A 9,316-nucleotide genomic window follows, 5' to 3' on the forward strand; every position below is an offset into this window, starting at 1 on the left:
TAGTAACGGCCACAGAAATATCTTCTGACACTTCTCAAATAATGCATCCCAGCAGCTCCGGAGGAAGACAGAGATTCACACCAAAGCGATCTGGTGTCCAGTGGGTGAGAAACGGAACGCTTAACCCAAGGGTATCCATGCTTCCATGAAAACACAGACGCACGTTTCTTTTCCATTCAGAAGACACAGATAATGAGTAGTTCTCTATTTCTTGACTTTCAAATATTAAACTGTCATGGCATCCAGCCGCTTTTAATAATGTAACTTAGCCTCATCTTTTAGAGCTTTAGTGAGTTATTTTCCAGAATTTTTGAGAATATGTCATTTGAGGAACACACATCTTACTCTATAATCTCTTGAACATGTTTATTTCAAGAGATATTAGATCTAATACTCACAAAAGTTCTTTCATATCTTTGGTGACAGTATGTCTGAGGTGTTTGGGATCTCAGAAAAATAGACCATCTTGCTTATCCTGTAATTTGAATCGTAAATCCAGTCTGGCATCAGGTGGGATTCCGTGAGTAATTATCACAATGAAATAATCTGTGTGTGTGCGTGTGGATTAGTAGATACATAGACAGATAGATGGACATTCAAAGTACCTCAATTGTCATATATTTTCAAGTTTGGGCTCTTACTTACATCCAGAAATATATGAAAGTAGAGAGTCTGAACTACTTTAAATCTGCTATGTCTGTGGGTGGTATTTCCAGCTTTCACTTTTGCCTTCTTACAAATCATTTTCCCTTTAGTTTCTGATATAATTAATAAAATACCAGTGTCCCTGGCCCTCCAAAGGCATCCCATCAGACTCAGACCCAAATCTAAAGCCTTGGCCACACCCCTCCCTCCCCCTGCGGCTTTCCCACACTCTCTGAGCCTCTGCCCTGGCAGACCAGCTTTGCTCAGGGTACTGTCGTGGACGACTGGGACTCCCCAGAAAGCTCGGTGACAGCCTGGGGCTGGAACCAGTGTGGGAAGCCCAGCTTCCTTCCCTCCCATGGAGCCAACTCTGGGGGGCAACGTGGTCTCCACCCCCCCCTGAGAAAACAATCCGGAGCTGGGACTCCCCCGAGCTTTACTTCTTCTGGCTCCTGATTTCGCTCCAGGGCTCCTGGACTGAATTCTCTTGCAAGGAGAATTTCCTATGAAGGATAATCCTATCAAATAATCCTCACCTCCAGGCATACCTCTGGGGAATACGAGCTCAGACAAAATGCCTGGGCATCTCCAATACCACCTCCTACTCCCCACTGTAAGCCCCATTCAGGCACTTTGTAGCTCACACATCCGGGTGCCCCAGGGAATCCAGGAGGATGGGGCCTTCGGAGCTGCATGCTTTATATCATCAGGATTTATTCACTGTACGACACCTAATACTCTCTAAGATTATGCCTCATTTAATGGAACAGCGTTCTCCTGCCATGTGGCATCTCTGTGAAAACAGTAACTTCTTCCCCTTCTCTACTGTGCTTCACGTCCCTAAAAAGACCCACAAGATGGCAGGTTCTCAGTGGCCGCTCGGTAGAGTAGAGAGATGGTCTACAAGTGGAAAAAGATTGACCTCTCTCCACCTAGGGTCTCACATCTCCCCTTGCCTCTCACTTCCTCCCTAGAATGGAGAAAGGGGAGCAGTGGTCCTGGCTCCTGCGATCAGTGCACACTCACCAGGGAATGAATGAGTAGGCCAGGAAACATGTCCTCCGGCCGTCGGTTAGACGTGCCCAGCTGCCTTTCCATGTGCCCAGATATAAGCCATCGTGGAAGAATCAGCAAGAATTTGCTGCCAAGCTCAGAGATTTTCTCCCCAAGCAGAACTGGTGAGCTTGGGTAAGCACCTCCGAGAGCCCCCCCCCCCCCCCCCCCGCCCCAGGGCCCTGGGTACTTGCCAGGGGTGGGGCCGGTGACCAGGCTCATTGTCCTGGAGATCAGACACCATGGCGTCTGTTCTCATCGCTTCCCTGGGGGAGGAGGGGATGGGGGGGAGGCAGGCCCTGGGCAGCCTGGGCAAGCCCTGGGCACCCTGGGCAAAGTGACAGCAGCAGGACTATGACGTCTTTTGAGCAGACATAGGGAAAGCAAGGGGGCAGTCCCTGCATACATCCGTGGGAAGCAATGATGGCAGGTGCAAAAGCCCTGTCGTCACGGTGGGGCTGTGGGAGAGCGAGATGCTGGAGCTGTGTTAACGGGGTCACATTTGCTGAAGGCTAAAGCACCCCAGGTACGTTCCCTTAGCAGCCAACAGAATGAGAGAGGGCCCATTTTCACACGCAGATGATTGCTCATGAGGTGAAATGGTAAGACTTACTGTTGCCGTCACACCTCACTAGCAGAAAAGTAAATGGCAACCAAATAATACAATTTCTGTTATTCTAACAGGGGCTTTTTAGAAAGTTGCAGATCTGCCCGGGGGAATGTCAGAATGTTGGGTTCCAGAGATTGACAGGACAGTAGAATTCCAGGGTGACACTTCATAATAAAACCTAATATAGAAAGAGAGAAAACCTCATTCTCACCATATAAATTAAGGAGTAACGATTTACATTAAACACCTATTCACCGCGTGACAAAAAGATTCTGTGTAGGAGCACTGCACGTAATGATTTTCCTCCGGAGCAGTTAAAGTCGGATGTGTCTTCTCCGGAGGAAACCAGAGTGGTGGCTCGATGTTCTCTGCCGTCTCTACCGAAATTCTGTCTGGTTTTAATTCACAAGCATTGTGCAATACGATGGCGTACAATCAAATTCCTTTCTCAATGGTATTAAGCGGAGGGTACCCCGGGGATGACTGGAAGATACGGATGCAATTACTAGATTGTGTGCACGTGTGCGTGTGTGGGTGAAGCGTGTGACTGTGTGTGTGCATGTTGTGAAGTCCGAATGCCCCCGCGCTGGCACGTGTGCATTCCCAGCCTGCGTCCTGGAGGGACAGAGTAACTTTCTTCCGAGAGAGTCTGGTTGCAGCATCCTGCAGATGGGGCCACTTGGTACTTGTGTGCCAAGAATGGTGATTAGGTCGATGACAAATCTGGGTGTTGAGTAGAAAGAGCTTACTGATTACTTTCTGGAATTGTTGCCCAGTTTTGGGGTTTTTTTTTGTCTTTGGTTTTTTTTAAAAATGGGTTTTGCTCTTTTTGTGTGTTTCTGGATTAGTGAGTTCTGTCATATACTTAGTTAAACCATGAAGGCTGCATTAAAATGAACCCATTCGAGTCTTGCCGGGATACGCGTGTGTGTTAGGATTCTACTGCCTCCGGGAAGTGGTCACTTGGCGGAAGAAAGAGGGAAAAGCTTCAAGGTGCTCTCTGTGGAGCACGGGCTCTGGATGTACCTTCTGTGCATTTTACGGGATCTTTCTGTAATTTCTCAGTGCTATGCCTCTGAAAAAAATGCCCAGGTCAGCACTCAGCACATGCCTCCGACTAGAATCTCCCTCACTAAATCTTGCTGTAATGGATGTGATTTAAAAATTAAAAAAAAAAAAAAAAAAAAAAAAAAAAAAAAAAAAAAAAAAAGGAAATGGAGAAGTCCTTGGTAAGTACCTGAGGAGAGCTGCATATGAATCTGAGCTCTTTGCCTCTCTCCAGGTTTCCTTTATGTCTGCTGAGTGCTTGAAACATTTCCAAGAATCTTGCCACCCTTTTACAAACTCTGTTTATGACGGCAGCTCCTGGGAATGAGTTATATTCTGTTCTCTGGGCTACTCAAATAAAAAGTGCTACCTACTCCATTTGGCTGTTTCAAGGAATTGAAGAAATATAAATATGAGACTGGGATTTTGTGCCCTAATGAGTAAGAATCAAGAGAGAGGAAGTGTGTGTTCAGTGCCGTGAAGGGTGGATGATAGGTCTTTCCTAAAAAGCTGTATTAAATAGGAAGGAAATGAATGTGGACGTTCCCAGTTCCCAGTGAGATTCCACTTTCAGAGAAAGTTGCTGTTACCTATCAGCTGGGATTTCAGACAGTTAAATGTCTGATTGGAGCACAATGATAAGAAGAAGAAAGAAGCAAGCTAAAACAAAAAGAAGACAAGGGACCCAATGCAACGGAGACTAAGTTTGCAGGATTAAAATCCCAGTGTTTTACCAGAATTTCCTCTGGGGAGACCTTTGTCGCAACAGACGGAAACCTGGTTCTTCGTTGTTCAAATGGTAAAGCTGTATGTGCGAGACAAGTGGTCGTAAGTGAAAGTTACAAATATATGCTATGGCAGGATCTGGCATTTGGATTTCAGAGCAACCCCAGGGGCCGGGAACCCCAGCTGTATCCAACAGGCTGAGATGGAAAGAGGGTCATGGGGTCCTCAGGGCTCAGGGTAAGGTGGTAAATTTAGTTCTCGTTGTGACGATGACACGATGACCAGCCATCGGTACCTGGCAACCTAACCGGATGGGACCTACCCCTCCATCTGCTTCTTCTTGACATTACCCACTTCCACCTGCTGCCTTTGCAGTAAGGGCTGACACTAGGAAGGACACAGGAAAGGCAGAGGGCCGGGGACCAGCTGCCCTTGGAGAAAGGAAGTGTGAGGGGCACGGAGCCCTGCCCCCCTCATGCAAGCATGCTGCTCCGGAAGGTGGGTTCAAAGAGGACATTTAGGAGATACGTAACCAACACGTCTTCTAGGGCACAGGACGGCGTAGAGAATTCCATTTCCTTAGTTGAATAAGATTCTAACTTGGGTTTAAAGAATGGATATAGAAAAATCTTATGAACGATGAATGATTTCACTCTTTTGTTTCCAGGTAACTCCTATCATTGTATAGCAGGGAAACTCTACACACGCGTGTTGTGGACGGATGCTGATCACACGGCTTTACAGTAAACTTTCTCCCAGGGGCGGGAAGCGAGGAGGAAAACCACTCGGAGATCAGGCTAAGGCTGGCCCAAGATTTAGACCTGAGATGATCAGACTTATGAGTGCACCTGCGACCGACCATGTCAAAACTATCACATCCTCCTCAACCCATGTGTGCACTGCCCTCTCGGAGTCGCCCGCAGCAAGCTGGGACTGCCACGGGACTGAGGGCTCATGGACGTTGTGTGAACACATAGGAAGTTTTAGAAAATTCAGTTCTTTTAATGCTTCTTTTTCAGGTGATAAAATATCTAAAAATCGCAAACACACATTTGACTCTCTGTTAGCGATTACTAATGATCCCTGGTTATAATGAGCGTATGAATTTCTTTGAAATGAAATTCTCTGTCGCTTTTCTTTTTAACAAATCAATTTGTGATGGTTCTGGGATTATTTCAGACACGGAGGTATGATGTATTTCTTCTCCCATGGGCGTCAGAGAATTTTATGGTGCCCCCCCCAGCCCCAGCTCTGGAAAAGGCACCTACTGTTTCCCTGTTTCAGCTATATTTTGTAAAACTGTTAGTGATGTCTAAGATACGAGTGGGTGGAAAGGGGTGAGGATTATATAATGTTGCTATTTTCTTTAACTTTCTTTCATTGTATGTTTGCTGAATGAGTGTGAGTTTAGCACCAATAATTTGCACCCAGGACTGCAGATTGGGACCTGCTTGGCCCCAGTGACCGTCACAGCAAGAGGACTCCAACACTTGGGAAACGACAAATGTCTCACGTGCTTGGCTGCCATAAGAGAATACCATAGTCTGCGACTTAAACAACAAATATTTATTTCTCACGGCTCTGGAGGCTGGAAGTCTAAGATCAGAGAGCTGGCGGGTTTGGCTTCTTCTGAAGCCTATTTGGCTTGCCAATGACCACCTTCTCCTCAAGTGTGTCCTCAAGTGGTGGGATGGGCTAGGGGGCTCTCTGGGTCTCTGTCACAAGAGCACTGCTCCCATCACAGGGGCTCCACCCTCATGACGTAATCACATCTCAAAGGACCCATCTCCTAACTTCACACTGGGGGCAGGTAGATCCCCATGGAGGAATTTGGGTGGAGGGGAGACACAAACATTCAGTCCACAGCCATGAGAATTAGAGAGACCAAGAACACGCAAAAGACAGAAAGTTCTGTGTGGGAAACTATCACTCAGCAAGAACTCATATAAATCCTGGGAACAATGACCTGTCAATGTGGATGGCAATGATAATTCTAGGTGGCAATGATAATTCTAAGAAGCAATGTGAACTTTAGTTTCCAGTTTTGCTGAAGTCAGGGGTTTTATTCAATTAAAAAAAAAAAGGTTCATCCATTGCATTTTGTGCCCACAGATGAAAGAGGAAATCGGCCTTTCTTTCAGGCACTCAGAGGGCACACATGCCCAGAACTGCACAAACTTCACCGGTGGTGACAATAATGGGGCCACTTTACATTTTACACAGGGTTGGGGTTTTCAGTATTCATGATAAAGTATGAGAAAGATATAGGAAATAATATAACAAAGTCCCAGATTTCTCAAGTCTTTATAGTTTGATATGCATGTTTCAGACGTTTTGAAGAAATTATAATTTACTGGTGAGTTTAAAGTCCCTTGTCAAGCCTTTTCCTCCCCCTTAGAGATAACCAGCATCCTAAATTTGTCATCCTCTTCCTATTTTATGCTCTGGTTATGCACTGTTTTCATAAATACTATATTGAGTTGTTTTGTCTGTTTTTATTTATTTTCTCATTCAAGTATAATTAACAGACAGTGTTATATCAGTTTCAGGTATAAAATATGATTCAACAGTTCCATACACTTCTCAGTGCCCACAGAAATAAGTGTGCTCTGAATCCCCTTTATCTGTGTCACCCACACCCTCGCCCACCTCCCCTCTGGTGACCACCAGTTTGTGTTCTGGAGTTAAGAGTCTGTTTTTTGTCTCTTTTTTTCTTGTTTATTCATTTTTTTGTTTCTTAAATGCCACACATGAGTGAAATCATATGGTATTTGTCTTTCTCTGACTGATTGACTTCATTTAGCATTATACTCTCTAGATCCATCCATGTTGTTGCAAATGGCAAGATTTCATTCTTTTTCATGGTGAATATTCCATTGTGTGTGTGTATGTGTGTGTGTATATATATATATATATGTATGTATATATGTATATATATGTATGTATATATATGCATGTGTACATATATGTATATATATATATACACACATACATATATGTGTATATATATTTACACATATATCTATCTCTTTACCCATTCATCTATCGATGGATACTTGGGTTGATTCCATATCTTGGCTATTGTAAATAATGCTGCGGTAAACACAGACATATGTATCTTTTTGAATGAGCATTTTTGTTTTCTTTGGTAAATACCCAGTAGTAGAATTACTGGATCATGTGGTAATTCTGTTTTCCATTTTTTGAGGAATCTCCCTATTGCTTTCTGCGGTGGCTGCATCAGTTTGCTTTCCCACCATCAATGTACGAGGGTTCTTTTTTCTCCACATCCTCGCAACACTTGTTTCTTCTGCTTTTGATTTTAACCATTCTGACAGGTATGAGGTGGTATCTCATTTCGCTTTTGATTTGCGTGTCCCTGATGACAAGTGATGCTGAGCATCTTTTCATGTGTCCATTGGCCATCTGGATGTCTCCTTTGGAAGAATATCTATTCAGGTTCTCTGCCCACTTTTAATTGGGTTAAAATTATTTTCTCTATTTTTAAATTTAAGCATTAGTGTGCTGTATATTCCATTGCTTAATAGCTTTTGTCACCAAGTTTTGGAGAATTTATTCTATAACATGAGCAATCTTTTTAATGGTAACCATACAACCATTAAAAATACCATACAGGTGTTTTGCTGTATGAATCTTCCCCAGTTATTTGCCTGTTCTCCTATTATGCTCACGTGGACCGGTTCCAATCACAGTGCTCCTAGTACAGGATTTCTTCCTCGGGCCAGCCTTTTTTAAGAGCAGGTGTCCAGAATTCGCTGACTTGTATGCAGCCTCCCTTCCAGTTCAGAAAGCAGGCAAATGCACGCTGAGCCCCACTCCACTAAGACAGCAGCATGGCCGAGCACACTTGCCCCTGCAGCCTTGGTCTTGGAAGGAGGAGCCAGAGGGAGCTCGGCACAACTCACATAACACGCGCAAGCATGAGTTGGTGTGATCCTCTGGCAGCTTCCGATCAAAGGAGTCAAAAATGAAGGGATGGCCCATAGTTTTGTACCTGTGAAATCTCAAAAAGTGTGGTTTTTTTTAAGCAAGCAACTGAGTTTATGCTCCGTTAAGATTTTTTTTTTAAAAGCAGTGTATTATATTGGCTGATTATATTTTAATGTGTTCAGTTAGCATTCAGGGAAGAATGAAATGCTCCCAGAGGGAAACACAAAGCTGGCTGCAGCAGCGTGGCAATGAGAATCGCACTGGACTGGGGGCCTCGGGCCACCCCCTGCCCTTCTGCTGCAACCCAGGCTCTGGCTCTGGGCCTGGGCTTCCCCCCCCCCCCCAAACACCCGACGGGCTCCTGTGTCCTCGTGTGGGTTACCTGCTCCCCCGGTTCCCGCCCTTCTCCGCTGGTCCCGCCCCGCTTCCCACATGCTACTTGCTGGGCTATTTCCCCCCAGTCACCTTCCAACACTTCAGACATAGAAAAATTTCCGCTCTCACATTTCATTTCAGAAAGGCTCTCTTATCTGATTGTTCCTCTTATCTTTTATTGGGTTCTGTCCTCATTTCAGAAAGGCAACATTTTATCGTATTTTTATGGATATTTATACATTTTTTGTAAGCACGATTTCTTCTGTTTCTTTTAAGCCTCTGTTGCCAGACGTACCCTTTTACACAGTTTGCCTGTTTGTTTTCTTTCTAGAGGAAGCTTGAGGCTTTCCTCAGATACCTACAAATGTAACTACTCAGTTAAACTGAATGCCCATCTTCAATGTTACTGGATGCTGCGAAACTGTTCTCCAAGAGACTGTGCCAAGTCAGTGTCAGAAGCAGAGGAGACACCCTGTGACCACTCTCACCCCCTGGGGCTGGTCATCAGCAGGGACCAGGACACAACATGGCACCGCCATGCCTTCACGCTGACTTCCTTATGGCTCAGGGAATGAGCCTCGGACATTCAATGCCCTGGCTAACAGCTCCCTTTAACATCCTGTGTTTTATCGGATTCTTGACTGATGTACCTTAGCATTAAGAGTCTCCTCCTCGACTGCTTAAAATTTTAGACCTTTAATGTATACTTTTGGTCTTTCTTGGATAAGACATATTTTGCTTGGGGGGGGATTTTTTCACTCAAATAAAAATTTATGTATATATATATATATATATATATATGCATACACACACACACACACACACACACACTTTTTTAATATAGCAATACGAACAGAGCATACTGTTGGATTAACAGATTTTCTTTTGCTTTTGTGTATAGAATTCATC

General features: G+C 44.5%; 1 long non-coding RNA gene across 1 annotated transcript; it reads left to right on the top strand.

The window, feature by feature from the left end:
- Positions 1–888: 888 nt before the first annotated feature.
- LOC122472240 lies at positions 889–6,565 on the top strand. The gene is made up of 2 exons (XR_006294391.1): positions 889–1,833; positions 4,749–6,565. It is a non-coding gene; the product is annotated as an uncharacterized LOC122472240 (long non-coding RNA).
- Positions 6,566–9,316: the final 2,751 nt, after the last annotated feature.

Source organism: Prionailurus bengalensis, chromosome B4, assembly GCF_016509475.1.
Source record: "Prionailurus bengalensis isolate Pbe53 chromosome B4, Fcat_Pben_1.1_paternal_pri, whole genome shotgun sequence".
Lineage (NCBI taxonomy): Eukaryota > Metazoa > Chordata > Mammalia > Carnivora > Felidae > Prionailurus > Prionailurus bengalensis.